This window comes from Eriocheir sinensis, chromosome 36, assembly GCF_024679095.1.
Source record: "Eriocheir sinensis breed Jianghai 21 chromosome 36, ASM2467909v1, whole genome shotgun sequence".
NCBI classification, from domain to species: Eukaryota; Metazoa; Arthropoda; class Malacostraca; order Decapoda; family Varunidae; genus Eriocheir; species Eriocheir sinensis.
Genome location: NC_066544.1, coordinates 16,262,653 through 16,277,652, shown reverse-complemented (window position 1 = coordinate 16,277,652; position 15,000 = coordinate 16,262,653). Strand labels below are relative to the sequence as shown.

Here is a 15,000-nt window from a genome sequence, read left to right as displayed (position 1 = left end):
GCAATAGGAATAGGAATAATTATGATTTTATTAGTAGTAGGTGTTTTAATAGTAAGGAAGAATAACGGCATCAGCCTTATTTATGGCTTTGATAAATAGTAATAGAAATAGTAATAGTACTAATCATTATTATATTACTAGGAGGTTTTAATAGTTAAGAGAACAATAAAATCATCAGTAACACTAGCAGTAAAAAAAATAATAATGGCGCGTAATTGATTTGTTGTCGCCTCACTTATATAAACGTTCCCAAATTCGTTTTTTTTTTTTTTGCAACATTTTCCAATATCACATCCAGACCGTATTGACGGGACACAAAAGTTATGCAAATACAGTATAATGTCGGTGTGTGTGTGTGTGTGCGTGTGTGTGTGTGTGTGTGTGTGTGTGTGTGTGTGTGTGTGTGTGTGTGTGTCCGCGGGGGTGTATATTTTGGAGACGAGAGTGTATGCAGATTTCTATCGGTTTGGGAGTGGGAGGAAGAGAGATAGAGAGGAGGAGGAGGAGGAGGAGGAGGAGGAGGCGATGTGGGCTGTCCAGTGTCCAATCAGATGCCCAAGAGACTGTTCTGAATTGTCCACCAGTACCAGCAATAGGAGGAGGAGGAGGAGGAGGAGGAGGAGGCGGAGTAGGAAGACAATATCAACAACAGTAACAGCCCCCATGTATAAAATAATGTCTAGTGCAAGGAAAAAGAGAAACAAATAATAATAATATGTAGAAAACTGTAAGAAGAAAGAGTGATGATTAGTCAGCTACTGATTAAAAAGAAAAAGATTAATCATTTCAAGGATAATAATGATAATAATAATATTTTCCTGTCAAGCAACCGGGTAAAAGAAAAGAATGAAACAATGAAATAGAAAAAAAAACCCAAAGAAAAAAGACCAAAAATAAAAGGGGAAAGGGATAGGAAAAGAAAGAAAGGAGGAGAAAAGAATGGAAATAATGAAATACGAAAACAAGAAGACCAAAAATAAAAGTTGAAAAGAAAAAAAAGACAAAGAGAAGGAGAAAAGGAGAACAAAGGACACCTCGTTTGTTTTTTCCTCTCGTCTCGTGTGGAAATTTTAAGCTGAAAAATATTAAAACGAGGGAGAAAGACACACACACAAACACACACACACAGAGAGAGAGAGAGAGAGAGAGAGAGAATCCGGCAAACAAGGTGATGGAGGAAAGAAATTCAGAATGGGGAGAAAAGGCAGGGAGAGAGGGAGAAAAGTCGCGTCTGGAGGAGAAAATTATGGTATGGGAAAGGGAGCGAAATTCTTCTTGGGGGGAGAAAAAATATAGTGAGGAAGAAAGAGGAGAGTTATTCTTGGAGCTAAATTTACGGCCTTAGAGAGGAAGAGCAGTTGTCCTGAGTGGGAATATATAGCGACTGGAAAATTATGACGGAAAGTGGTAAATTAAAAGAGTTGTTCTTGGAAAGGGATGGATAAAATGTCACTCTTGGGGCGTGAAACATAAAATGATAATGGAATAAATGCGTTATATAGTTTTGTTAATAATGGAAAACAGTATAAAGCAGTGATATATAGGAAGTGAAAGGAAAAGAATGATAGGAAAGAAAAAGAAAGAATGAAAACAATGAAATAGAGAAAAAAACAAAGAAAAAGACCAAAAATAAAAGGGAAAAGCTGTGTGATAGGAAATTAAGGGAAAGAAATGATACGAAAGAAAAAAGAATGAAAACAATGAAACAGAAAAATAAACAAAGAAAAAAATGGTGCAACAAGAACAACAATAACGACAATAATAATGATATAATAATAATAATAATAATAATAATAATAATAATAATAATAATAATAATAATAATAATAATAATAAGTATAAAAAGGAGGCGATTTTAGTAGGACTCGTGAAGCTTGACTTAAATTTTATAAGCAACAAAAACAGAAAACAAAATCGATCATAAAAGCAATATTGATATAATAATAAAACATAAAGAAACTGATTTACCAGGACTCTTAAAACGACTTAGAAATTAACAGAAACAAACTCAGAAGGAGAAAGCAGTTATAAGCAAAGGAACCCCATAGATTGCGGTACATATAAAACTCCAACCAAAACCCTTGAAAATAAACATACGCATCATATTTTGAAAGGATGGAAAAAGAAAACATTGCACAGGATGGATGCAAGAGGAAACATCAAAAGAAACACCGAAACTTGATATATATAAATGTTCCAACTCAATCCCTGAAAATGTATGTAAACACGAGTCATATTTTGAAAAAAAAGAAAAAGGGAAAACATTGGATGGGAAGGAGGCCGGAGTAGATTAGCGAACAGACTGACTGGTGGTGTTTGCTGCGAGACTGTCAAGAAGGAAGTGAAATGTTATCGTTGCATGAGAAAGTTGATTTACTAATGAAATAACGCTTTGGCGAGAGAGGCCGACGAGGCATCACGAATATTTGACTGACGGTCGTTAGAAAAATATTTGTAAAAGTGTTTGTGTCGGAAATGGAAATATCATAAAACTCTTTCCATTTTTGAATAAAATGTTTTGTGACCGACAAGTGCACGGGGCAGCATGGTAAATAAGTAAACAAATGTACAAACAAAAGAGAGAGAGAGAGAGAGAGAGAATCATTCCAGACTTCCGTGTCATTTGTTTCTCCTGGAGTGGAATTTACGATCCTCCTCTTGATCAGTATTGTAATCTGCCTCATTAGTATCCGGGGATTCAATTGCAATATTTAGCTTTTTCTTTTAAACTTCCTCGTTTACGAATAGACTAATTTGCCTCTCTCTCTCTCTCTCTCTCTCTCTCTCTCTCTCTCTCTCTCTCTCTCTCTCTCTCTCTCTCTCTCTCTCTCTCTCTCTCTCTTTCTTTCTCTCCTCCTTCCTTTCTTCCTCTTCTTCCTTTTTGCATCTCTTGCATCCTTTCATTGTGTTTTTCATCCTTATTTGTCTCCTCCCTTTCATTGTAGTCTTCCTCCTTGTTTTTGTCCTTTTTCTCGTAATTTCTTTCCTTCTCTTTGTCCCTGATTCTTCTTCTCTTCCTCCATTTTCTTCATCGTTGTTTTTATGACCTCTTTTCTTTTTATTTCCTTTTATTTCCTCTTATCAACCTCCTCATTTGTTATATTTTCTACTTTATTTCCTCTTCCTTCTCATTTTCTTTCTCGCATTTTTCATCCTCCTTCCTCTCCTCATTTTTCTTTACTTCATTTTCATTTTATTTCCTCCTCCTCCTCCTCCTCCTCCTCTTCTCTTTTCCTTATGTCCTACTTTTCGTTTCTCTTCTCTTCCTCTATTTCCTCCTCTCTTCGATTTTCTTCCATTTCCTATTCGCAATTCTTCCCCATTATTCATTTTTTTCCCTTCTTATTGCCGTCTTCCTCTAATTCTCCTCCTTTACCTCCTTTCTCATTATTTTCCTCCTGAGTCATTTCTTCGTTTTTTTCTCGTCTCCCTCTTTCCAGGTTTTTCTTTCGAGCCTTTAACTCATTTCTACGTTTGGTCTTTTTCCTCTCTTTCTCTTTCCCTCTGTTATTTCTTGTATCCTCTCTTCCCCTTCATTCGCTTATTTCCCTTCCCTATGAATCTTTCCCTTTTGATTTTCACTTCATTTCTTATTCCTTAGTTCCTCTCCTCTCCTTTTCTTTTCTTTTCTTTTTTTCTCAGTATTTTCCTCTTTAGTTTCTCATTTGTCTCTCTATCTTTACGTAATTGTAGTTTTTATCAGTTCTTCCTTATTCCTCTCTTTCGCTCTCCATCATTTCTCGCGTCTTCCCATCACTCTCCTTTTATCGTCTTCCTTTACTTGGCTTTTACTCGGTCGTTTCCTTCCGCAGATTCTCTATCGTCATTGATCTCTCTCTCTCTCTCTCTCTCTCTCTCTCTCTCTCTCTCTCTCTCTCTCTCTCTCTCTCTCTCTCTCTCTCTCTCTCTCTCTGTTCTCCATTTTTTAGAATTTCATCGATTCACATTTTTTTTCACATTTTCTGTTTGTTTGTTGATCGTATTTTTCTAATTACGTACGTGTCCCAGTGACCTTGAGCACACACACACACACACACACACACACACACACACACACACACACACCACGTCACACCAATTACACGCTAACCACCTCCACCCTATTACACACACACACACACACACACACACACACACACACACACGCCCAATATTCCTCTTGACAGCCCCAAAGCGTTCCTCTTGGCGAGTTACGAGGAAGAGTCACTCAGTTTAGGAAGAGGAGGAGGAGGAGGAGGACGAGGAGGACGTGGAGGAGGAGGAGGAGGACGTGGAGGAGGAGGAGGAGGAGGAGGAGGAGGAGGAGGAGGAGGAGGAGTCACTCAGTCGTATTGGCATGGTAATGTTGTGTGGGAAGGAGGGATGGAGGGATGGAGGAAAGGAAGGAGGAGGAGAGGGAGGGAAGGAGAGAAGGAAGGGAGGGAGGGAGGCAAGACTGCATAGGTGGTTCCGGTCCAGGAAGGAAAGGAAGGAGGGAGGGAGGGAGGGAAGGGAGGAGGGACTGGGCAGCTGGACGTTGGCCTGGTTGAGAGAAGGAGGAAAGGGAGAGAGAGGGAGGAGAGTTGGAAGGGAGGGAATGTAGAGAAGGAGGTTGAGAAGAAGGATTTATTGGGATGGAAGGAGGAGGAGGAGGGCAGAGGGAGAGAGGAGGAAGGAGGAGAAGGTAGGAGGTGAAAGTAAGTAGGGAGAGAGAGAGGGAGGGAGGGAGGAAGAAGGAAGGAAGGGAAGGGAGGGAAGGGAGGAGGGAGTAGTGGCTGAGTGCATGGAAAGGTAGAGAAAAAATATGAGGAAAGGATTAAGGAAATAAATATAAATGGAGAGAAAAGGATAAATATTAGTGAATGAGGAAGGGAGAGAGTAGAGGAAAGGGGAAAGAAAGACAAAGAAAAGAAGGACGAGGAAAGGGGAGGTAGAAAATAAAAGGAAGAGAAAAAAAGTAGAAAAAAAAATAGATCAAATAAAACTGAAAATATATATGAATAGGAATATGCCAGTAACAAGAGATTGAGGAAGAGGAAATAGAACACAGAGAAGGGGAGATAAGAGGGAAGGAGTAGGAAGGAAGGGAGGGGGAAGGAAGGGAGGGAGAGGAAAGGAGGGGAGGGTTTGGCAAGGATGGGTTTGGAGGTAATGAAAGCGAAAGGGAGGAAGGAAGTAAGGGGAGAGAGAGAGAGAGAGACAGAGAGAGTGGCTTGGATATCTGGGTAGTCGTGAAAGCAAAGAAAAAAAAGAAAAATAAAGAAAAAAAAATAGGCAAAGATCGAATAACCTGGAGGAGGGAAGGTACCAGAGAGAGAGAGAGAGAGAGAGAGAGGGGGAGGGGGAGATAGTGGAGCCAAATTCGGTCGTTAAAGTGTCTGTATTGAGTTGGGTCTAATATACAGCCGAAGGGGAAGTTAGGTCATTCGGGGTCAGCTGATTGGGGGGCGAGTGCGTGTAAGTGTGTGTGTGTGTGTGTGTGTGTGTGTGTGTGTGTGTGTGTGTGTGTGTGTGTGTGAGAGTTTGCCAGCTGACTACTCTACTTCCCTCCTCCTTCTCCTCTTCTTTCTCTCCTTCTCTTCTTTTTCTTCCTCTCCTCCTCCTTTCCTTCTCTCCTCCGTCCTTTTCCTACACCCTTTTCTTCTCTTCTTTTGCTTCCTCCTTTCCTTCGTCCCTCTCCTACATTCTCCTTTCCTCTATCGCTTTCCTACATCCTCCTTCTCTTCCTTCCTTTCCTCCTTTCCTTCTCTCCTGCGTCCCTTCCTCTGTTTTAAACTCTCTCCCTCCTTCCCTTCCCTTCCCCCCTTCTCTTCCTCCTTTCCTTTTCTTTCCAAACTATCTTGCATACCTTAAGCAGTTTTGGTTATAGTATGTGTTTCTCTCTCTCTCTCTCTCTCTCTCTCTCTCTCTCTCTCTCTCTCTCTCTCATTCGCTTTACAGCTTTACCATTTAAGAGTAACTTCCCACGCTCACATTCTTCCTACTTTCACCAAATTTTAGGGCCAGATTTACAGCGAAGAGAGAGAGAGAGAGAGAGAGAGAACATGCTAACCAAATAAAAAGATAGAGAAAACGAAGACGTGGTATAAAAAAAAAAAATCCTCCCTCTCATAATTTTTAGAGAAGCATAAAAAAGAAAGAGAAGAAAAACGAGGAGGAGAAAAAGAAGAAGAAACGTTACCAAAGAAAAAAAATAGAGGCGAGATGTTTTTTTCCAGTCCTGTTTTCTTTTTTCTTTTATTTTTCTTCAGTTCTCCCTCAACAAACGAAGACATAGCGAAAATAAACTTCACTCTGTCATAATTTTTAAAGAAGTATAAAGTAAAAAAAGTAAAAAAATATGAGGAAAAGAAATTCGCTACCCAAGAAAGAAAAAATAAACGCGAGATCATTTTTCCAGTCCTCTCTTTTTCTTCTCAATCTTCTCTTAACAAACGAAAACATAACGTGAAAAAACATCCCTCGGTCATAAATTTAAAGAAGCATAAAATTAAACGAGAAAAAAAGAAGAAAAAATAAACGCGAGATCATTTTTCCAGTCCTCTCTTTTTCTTCTCAATCTTCTCTTAACAAACGAAGACATAACGTAAAAAACCTCCCTCGGTCATAATTTTAAAGAAGTATAAAAGTAAACGAGGAAAAAAAGAAGAAAAAATAAACAGGAGATCATTTTTCCAGTCTTCTCCTGTTCTTCTCAATCTTCTCTTAACAAACGAAGACATAACGTAAAAAACCTCCCTCGGTCATAATTTTAAAGAAGCATAAAAGTAAACGAGAAAAAAATATGAGTAAGAAAGAAACCAAATCATTTTCCAGTCGTCTCCTTTTTTTATCATTTTTTTCGGTCTTCCCTTAACTCCACAGCCCCCGCGGGTCCCATTGCCATCACCATCATCATCAGGGATTAGAGTCGCGGCTAATAACCTTCACTCAGGCGAGGGAAGGCAAACAGATAAAGAAAGAAGGGCTGCCACTGAGGAAGACGAGAGTGGGGGCGGGACGGAGAGGGAGAGGGAGAGGGAATATTTACCAAGAAGTATCTCTAACGGGATGAAAATATATATTGGGAGAGGAATATCTGTATTAAAGGAGAATAATATGAATTGAGAGAGAAGTAACTTTATAAAACAGATCAAGAAAGAAGACGAGAGAGGGGGAGGGACGAAAGGAGAGAGGGAGAGGAAATATTTGCCAAGGAATATCTCTTTTTAAGGGAATGAAAATATAGATTGGGAGAGGAACATCTGTATAAAATGAGAATAATATGAATTGAGAGAGAAGTATCTATATAAAACAGATAAAGACGAAAGAAGGGGAGGGACGGAGAGAGAGAGAGAAGCTATTCACCAAGAACTACGCATCTCTTTAACGGGTTGAAAATATATATTGAGAGAGAAATGTCTGTAAAAAAGAAGAGATATCTGTATAAAAGGAGGATAATATGAATTGGGAGAGAGAAATATGTAGAAAAGAAGACGAATTTGAACTGAGAGAAATATTTGTAGTAAAGGAGGATAAATTTGGAGAGATGTTTGAAGAAGGATAATATAAAACGGAAGAGGAAAACGTACACACATATAAATAGATAAAAATAGATAAAAAGATAGATGGATGGATATTGATTTAGACTTAGTAATGCTAGGTTTGGTTAGGTTTGGTTAGGCTAAGTTACTTAAGGTTATATCGGGTATAGTTAGGTTAGGTAAGGCTAGGTAAGGTTAGGTAAGGTTAGGTAAGGTTAGATTAGGTTAGGTAAGGCTAGGTTAGGGTAGGATATAGAAAAATATATAGATGGATAGATAGATAGATAGATAGATAGATATAGAGAGAGAGATGATAATAAGAGAGGTTGAAAAGAGCTAACAAGTATTACTGTGCTATATAAAAGTTAAAGGAAAAAAATGGAATCAACACACAAAACTAGAAAAAAAGAGGCCAGCAGCGGCGGTGGAGAAATATAATAAATGCAATGGCGAGGCGAGGCAAAAACGAAAAAAATATTACTTCCGAGAATATACGTAGAAAAAAATATTTGAGAAAAATACGTAAAATGAAACAGGAGATTCAGGTAAACGTAAACTAAACCAATGATATTAGTTCACAAGCTTACGAAAAACAGAGAAATAAAACAGAATATACAAAAATAAATACATAGATAGATAGACAGATAGATAGAGAGATACATAGCTAGATAAATAGAGAAAGATAACAGACAAATAAAAGGGAATATAGAAAAAAAACATAATCTGGGTACAATAGAGAAAGATAAAGCGTATAATATTATAGAGAAATTATATAGCCATACGTATCGGAAACCAGTGCGAGAAAACAAACAAATACACCAATATCGATAAACAAGGAAGAAAAAGAAAGATAGAAAAAATAAGGAACCGAAGAAAAGAAGAAAAAAAGAGGAAAATGAAGAAAAAATGGAGAAAAGAAAGAAGAAAATTAAGAAAAGAAGAAAATGGAGAGAAGAAAATGAAGAAAAAGAAATAGAAAGAAGGAGACAAAGAAAAAGAAGTGAAAAATATGTAGATAAAGAAAAGAAATGAAAAAGAATATGAAGAAAAAGAAGAAAAGGAGAAAGAAAGAAAACAGGAAAAAAAGAGAAATAGCTGACAAATGTGAAAAAAATGAAAGTACAGGATGAAAGAGAGACAGATAAAATAAAAAAAGAGAAATCACACACACACACACACACACACACACACACACACACACACACACACACACACACACACACACACACACACACACTTTTTCCTCCCCCCCCCCCCCCCCACACACACATACACACAGCAATATCGGTAACCAAAGAAGAGATAAACACACCTGTAAACAAACACCTAAAAAAAAAGAAGAAAAGGAAGAAAACACAGGAATATCTTTCGCGTGGATTTAGACATGGCAGCGTAAAGGGATAAACAACCTCACCACCCCGTAAGGACAACAACACCAAGGTTTCCATAAACAAATAAACAAACAAACAGACAAACAATTAAACAAACAAATGAAAAGGAAATCATTTGAGGTGGAAATGGAGTTGCAGAAAATTGAAATTCGTGGAAGAGACACGAAGCAGCGATGGAACTAAATAAAACGAGGGCGAGAAAAGAAAGAAAGAAAGAAAGAAAGAAAGTGGGGTGCATAAGATAAACTGCAATAAACGGAAGTGAAAAAGAAGAAGAAGAAGAAGAAGAAGAAGAAAAGTTAATAATCAAAAAGAGAACAGACTGATAAGGAAAAAGAAAAAAAAGAAAAGTGATATAAAAATGAAAGACAGGAAACACGATAGAGAAAAAAAGAAGGAAAGAAAGAAAATGAGATGAATAGGATAAACAGGAAATAAACAGAAATAATGATGAAGAAGAAAAATAAATATGTAAAAAAAAAGGGAACAGAATGATGAGAAGAAAGAAGAATTAAACGTAAAATGAAAATAAAAACAAAAACAAAGAAAACATGAAGAAAAATAGATTAATAGAAGATGAAGTATTTGCAGTGTGGTGGCGGTGGTGATGGTGATGGTGGTGGTGATGGTGGTCGTGGTTGTGGTGATGGTTATCGTGTTGGTGGTAATGGTGGTGGTGATGATGGTGGTGGTGATGGTGGTCGTGGTTGTGGTGATGGTTGTCGTGGTGGTGGTGATGGTGGTGGTGGTGATGGTAGTGGTAATGGTGGTCGTGGTTGTGGTGATGGTTATCGTGGTGGTGGTAATGGTGGTGGTGATGGTGGTGGTGGTATGGTGTTTGTAATAGTGGTGATGGTTGTCGTGGTGGTGGTGATAGTCTTGCGGCTGTCCTAACTTTATTATTATTATTATCGTCATAAAAATATTGTAAAAAAGTGGTTTATTTATTCTCATACATAATTTTGACCTGTTTTTCGCTCAACAATTTTCGTTTATTTTGATTTGATTTCTTTCCAGGTATCTTGCTAAATATTTCCAGTTTTTATTTTGCTCAAGGATAAACAAGACCTAGTAATGCATAAAGGAGTTATTGCCTGTGTGTGTGTGTGTGTGTGTGTGTGTGTGTGTGTGTGTGTGTGTGTGTGTGTGTGTGTGCCTGTCTGTCATGAATCCAATTTTACTTCCATCATTCCTCTGGGTTTTTATTCCTTCTTTTCATCATCATAATCATCTTTGCAGCTTGAATTATTTTGCTGCAAACTGCCGCTGATATTGATTTTGGCTTGACGGAGGAGGAGGAGGAGGAGGAGGAGGAGGAGTGAGGAGGAGGAAGGAAAGGAGGAGAGCAAGAGGAAAAGTGGAACAGGTGTTGTTAAGTGGAGAGAGAGAGAGAGAGAGAGAGGAGAACTCATTTTCAGCTATTTTTATTTCACCTGGCATCTCTCTCTCTCTCTCTCTCTCTCTCTCTCTCTCTCCTCTTCCCTTCCTTCGCCAGACTGCTCGATGTATTCTCCTCCTTCTCTGTTTTATCGTTTTTTATTCCATTTCGCAATTTCGCTTCGAGTCTTTCGCGCTATTTTTTGCTCCTGCGTTCCATTCGTCGATGTGCGTGTCTTTCTCCTCCTCCTCCTCCTCCTCCTCCTAGTCTTCGTCCCCCTCCCTTCCTCTGTGTCTTGGTCCTTCGCAAATTGAGTGATAGGAAGGAAGGAAGAGATGGAAGGAGATGGAAAGGAAAGTGGAGGAAGATTGAAAAGAGAGTTGAGAGTTACGGGGGACGGAGCAGCAGGGGAAAGTATGATGAACGAGTGGAGGAGGTGGAGGAGGAGGAGGAGGAGGAGGAACAGCTGCGGGTCGAGGTAGTTATCATCTTAATGAGGGACACATCGAGTTGTCAAAGAGGAGGAGAAGGAGGAGGAGGAGGAGGAGGAGGAGGAGGAGGAGGATGAAGAGGAGGAGAAGGAGAAGGAGGAGGATAGCTAAGTTGATCAGGCCGGCCGGGGAGGGATCAGAAGGAGGACAATCCAGCTTATAAAGGAGGAGGAGGAGGAGGAGGAGGAGGAGGAGGAGGAGGAGGAGGAGGAGGAGGAGGAGGAGACCACAGTGTAAGGAGGAGGAGGAGGAGGAGGAGGAGGTGACTGCTTTGTGTGTGGGAGATTACTGGAGATTACCCGGGAGATGATTAGCGTGGCAGCAGCATGGCGGAGCAGAAGGAGGAGGAGGAGGAAGAGGAGGAGGAGGAGGTGGAGTAGGAGAAGAGCTGTGAGATGAGGGAGTAACAGACTTGCGGTGTTATAAGCCTCGAGGGAGATGAGGTGGAAGAAGAAGAAGAGGAGGAGGAGGAGGAGGAGGAGGAGTAGGAGGAGGAGGAAGAGGAGGAGGAAGAGGAGGAGTGGAGTGAAGATTAAAAAGGAGGAAAAAAGAGGAAGCGCAAAAAAGAGAAGAGGAGGGGAAGAGAAGGAACGAAGGGGGGGGAAGGAGAGAGAGACAGAAGAAGGACAAAGAAAAGGAGATTGTGAAGAAGAGGAAAAAATTAAAGGTGAAAGAAAAGAAGAGGAAGGAAAAGAGATGATGAAGTGAAAAAGGAGAGAAGAAAGAGTGGAGTAAAGAGAGAGAGAGAGAGAGAGAGAGAGAGAGGAAAAAGGAAGAACAGAAGGAGAATGAGAAGAACAAAGAAAAAAAGTTTATAAAAAGGAGGAGAAAAAGAGAAGGAGAAGAGGTGATGATGATGAAGCAAAAGAGGAAAGAGGAGGAAAGTGAATACGCGAGAGAGAGAGAGAGAGAGAGAACAAGTAAAGGAGATGATGAAAGGAACGAATTACGAGATGAAGTAATTGCGGAAGATGAGATGGAGGAAATATTAAGAACAAAAGGAGATGAGGGGATTTAAGTGCTGCTGTTATTAGCCTCTCAGGAGATGAAGGAGGAGAAGACGAACGAGGAGGAGGAGGAGGAGGAGGAGGAGGACGAGGACGAGGAGAATGAAGAAGGTAAAAATGATCAGACGAAGAAGAACCTATTAGGGAGATAAAAGGGAGATAATATTAAAATGAAAAAAGGGAGATGAGTGAAGGAGATAAAAAAAATAAGCTGAAATGAAGAATGGAGGAGAGAAAAGGAGATGGGGTGTAGAAGTTGCGAGAAAGGAGGTAGAAGATGAGTGGAGATGAGTGGAGAGGAGGTAGGAAAGTCTAGCAAAAGGGAGATGAGTGAAGAGGAGATAGAGAAATGAGAGAAACGAGGGAGAAGATGAGTGGAGATGAGGGAGTGAAGTCTTGAAGAAAGGAGATGAGTGTGAAGGAGGAGGAGGAGGAGAAGGAGGAGGAGGAGGAGGAGGAGGAGGAGGGAGAGGAGGACGAGGTGTAGATGAACTGTGTGGGATATTAAGAGAGGAGAGAGTGAAGATGAGTGGAGATGAGTTAGTGAAGTCTTGAAGAAAGGAGATGAGTGTGAAGGAGGAGGAGAAGGAGGAGGAGGACGAGGTGTAGATGAACTGTGTGGGATATTAAGAGAGGAGATGAGTGGAGATGAGTGGAGATAAGTGGAGATGAGTTTGGGAAGTCTTGGAGAAAAAAGATTACCAAAAGAGGAGGTGGAGATGGACTATGTGGGATATTAAGAGAGAAGGAGATGAGTGGAGATTAGCGGCAGAAGTTGAAAAGCAAAGAAGATAAGAAGGTAAGGGAAAGAAAGTTAAATGAAATAATAAAAAAAACGAAGAGACGGAAGAAAATATTATACGCACCTAGTAAAATTTGTGAAGAAGGAGGAGGAGCAGGAGGAGGAGGAGGAGGAGGAGGAGGAGGAGGAGGCGTGAAGAAGAATGAGGAGGAGATGATTTAACGCCAACGTGCTTTCTTTGGGTGAAACATCAAAGCTATTTCTCTCTCTCTCTCTCTCTCTCTCTCTCTCTCAATACGTGCAAATGAGAGAGGCAATTTCAAGCTAACGATGAGAGAGAGAGAGAGAGAGAGAGAGAGAGAGAGAGAGAGAGAGATCATAGGACGGTGAAAATCTGGAAAATACACACACGCTCGATTTCCTCAAAAGAATCGAGAAAATCGCATCATTTGAAGAGGAAGATCTTTTGGCGAGTTTCCTTTAAATTAGAGCAAGGACGAGGAGGAGGAGGAGGAGGAGGAGGAGGAGAGGCTTGAAAAGGAGGAGGAAGAAGAAGAAGAAGGAGTCTTTTCACTACCGGAAAATTATTATATTAAGGGAGTCATCTTCTTCCTCTCGTGCTCCTTCTCCTCCTCTTCCTCTTCTTCCTCCTCCTCCTCCTCCTCCTCCTCTTCTTCCTCCTTCCCCTCCCCCTCCTCCTCCTCCTCCTTCTCCTCCTCAGTCCTCGGGGGAGCTAGCTGTGAATTACTTATTGACAGAGTCTTGTAAATTAGTGGAAAGTTTGGACCCTGCTCTGTGTGTGTGTGTGTGTGTGTGTGTGTGTGTGTGTGTGTGTGTGTGTGTGTGTGTGTGTGTGGGTGTTTAATATCATTAACGGTTACATGTTTGTTTGTTTCTCTCTCTCTCTCTCTCTCTCTCTCTCTCTCTCTCTCTCTCTCTCTCTCTCTCTCTCTCTCTCTCAACCCCCTGCGTGTTTTTGGTTTGATCAATAATAAAAATATGCAACGACAGCAACAAAAACGATGAAGATAATAATAATGATAACAATAATAATAATAATAATAATAATAATAATAATAATAATAATAATAATAATAATAATGATAATAATAATAATGACTCGGGTTTATCCATATTAATAGGCAAATTAAAGTGACAAATTACGTTGCTTGTTTACCTGTTGAAGAGCTCGTTTGACCTTGATTACGTGTATTTACCTGTGCGTGTGTGTGTGCGTGTGTGTGTGTGTGTGTGTGTGTGTGTGTGTGTGTGTGTGTGTGTGTGTGTGTGTTAAAAAAAGCAATGGTAACCTTGAACTTTAGAGAGAGAGAGAGAGAGAGAGAGAGAGAGACCGTGACCTTTCCACTCTGACACTAAGGGAACAAAAGCTTACCGAGGAACGAAACAGTTTGTTCGTTCGTATCCCGGCGCCAGCATCCTCCTCCTCTTCCTCTTCCTCTTCCTCCTCCTCTTCCTCCTCCTCTTCCTCTTCCTCTTCCTCCTCCTCCTTCTCCTCTTCCCGTCTTGAACATATTCGATATCATTTTCTGTAGTATTTGCGATAGTATTTATGCTTTATTATTTCTTTTATTATTGTTATATTTTCCATTAGTTATTTTATTATGTCTCGTTTTATTTCTTACATCCTTTCTTTACTTCCTTCTCTCTCTCTCTCTTCTTTATTTTCATATATATTTACATTTATCTCTTATGGTATGTTGTCAAGTTTTATTTTCTCTATGCGGCTATTTTTCCCTTTCTTTATCTTGTCTCGTATAATCTCTTTTTGAATTCTTTCTTTCCCCCTTTTATCTTTTTCTTTATTTTTTTGGTTTATTTCTTTCGTTTCTGATGTTATTTAGTTTTGTTATCTCTGTTGTTTTTTTTCCTCTCTTCCTTTTTTTATCTTGTCTCGTATCATCTCTTTTTGCTTTCTTTCTTTCCGTCTGTTATCGTTTTCTTCATTTTTTTTTTGTTCATCTCTATCTTTTCTGACATGTTATTTATTTTTTGTTTTCTCTGTGGTGTTTTTCTCCTCTCTTCCTTTCTTTATCTTGTATTATCTCTTCTTCACATTCTTTCTTTTCCCTCTTTTATCCGTTCTTATTTTCCTTTCAGTTTTCTCCTTCTCTTTCACATATATATTTCCTCTTTTCTTTTCCTCCTCAGATTTCTTTATTTTTATTTTTCTGTCATCTATTATTTTATTTTATTTCCCTGTCATCTATTTTACATTCTCTCCTTCCCTCTTTCATCCGTTCTTATTTTCCTCTCAGTTTTCTCCTTCTTTTTCGCATATATTTTTCCTATTTTCTTTTCCTTCTCTGATTTCTCTTATTTTTATTCTCCTGATATCTCCTATTATATTATTTTTATTTTACATTCTCTCCTTCCGTCTTTTATCTGCTCTTTATTTCCTCTGTTTATTACAACGATTTCCTCCTATTATTTCTCGTTTTCCTCGTCTTCCTATTCCTCTCCTTCTTTTT

General features: G+C 39.4%; 1 protein-coding gene across 1 annotated transcript in view; it reads right to left on the bottom strand.

Annotated features, from left to right (window-relative positions):
- LOC127007915 (uncharacterized) overlaps nucleotides 1-15,000 on the bottom strand; it is an 86,079-nt gene that overhangs the window by 517 nt on the left and 70,562 nt on the right. The window lies entirely within an intron of this gene.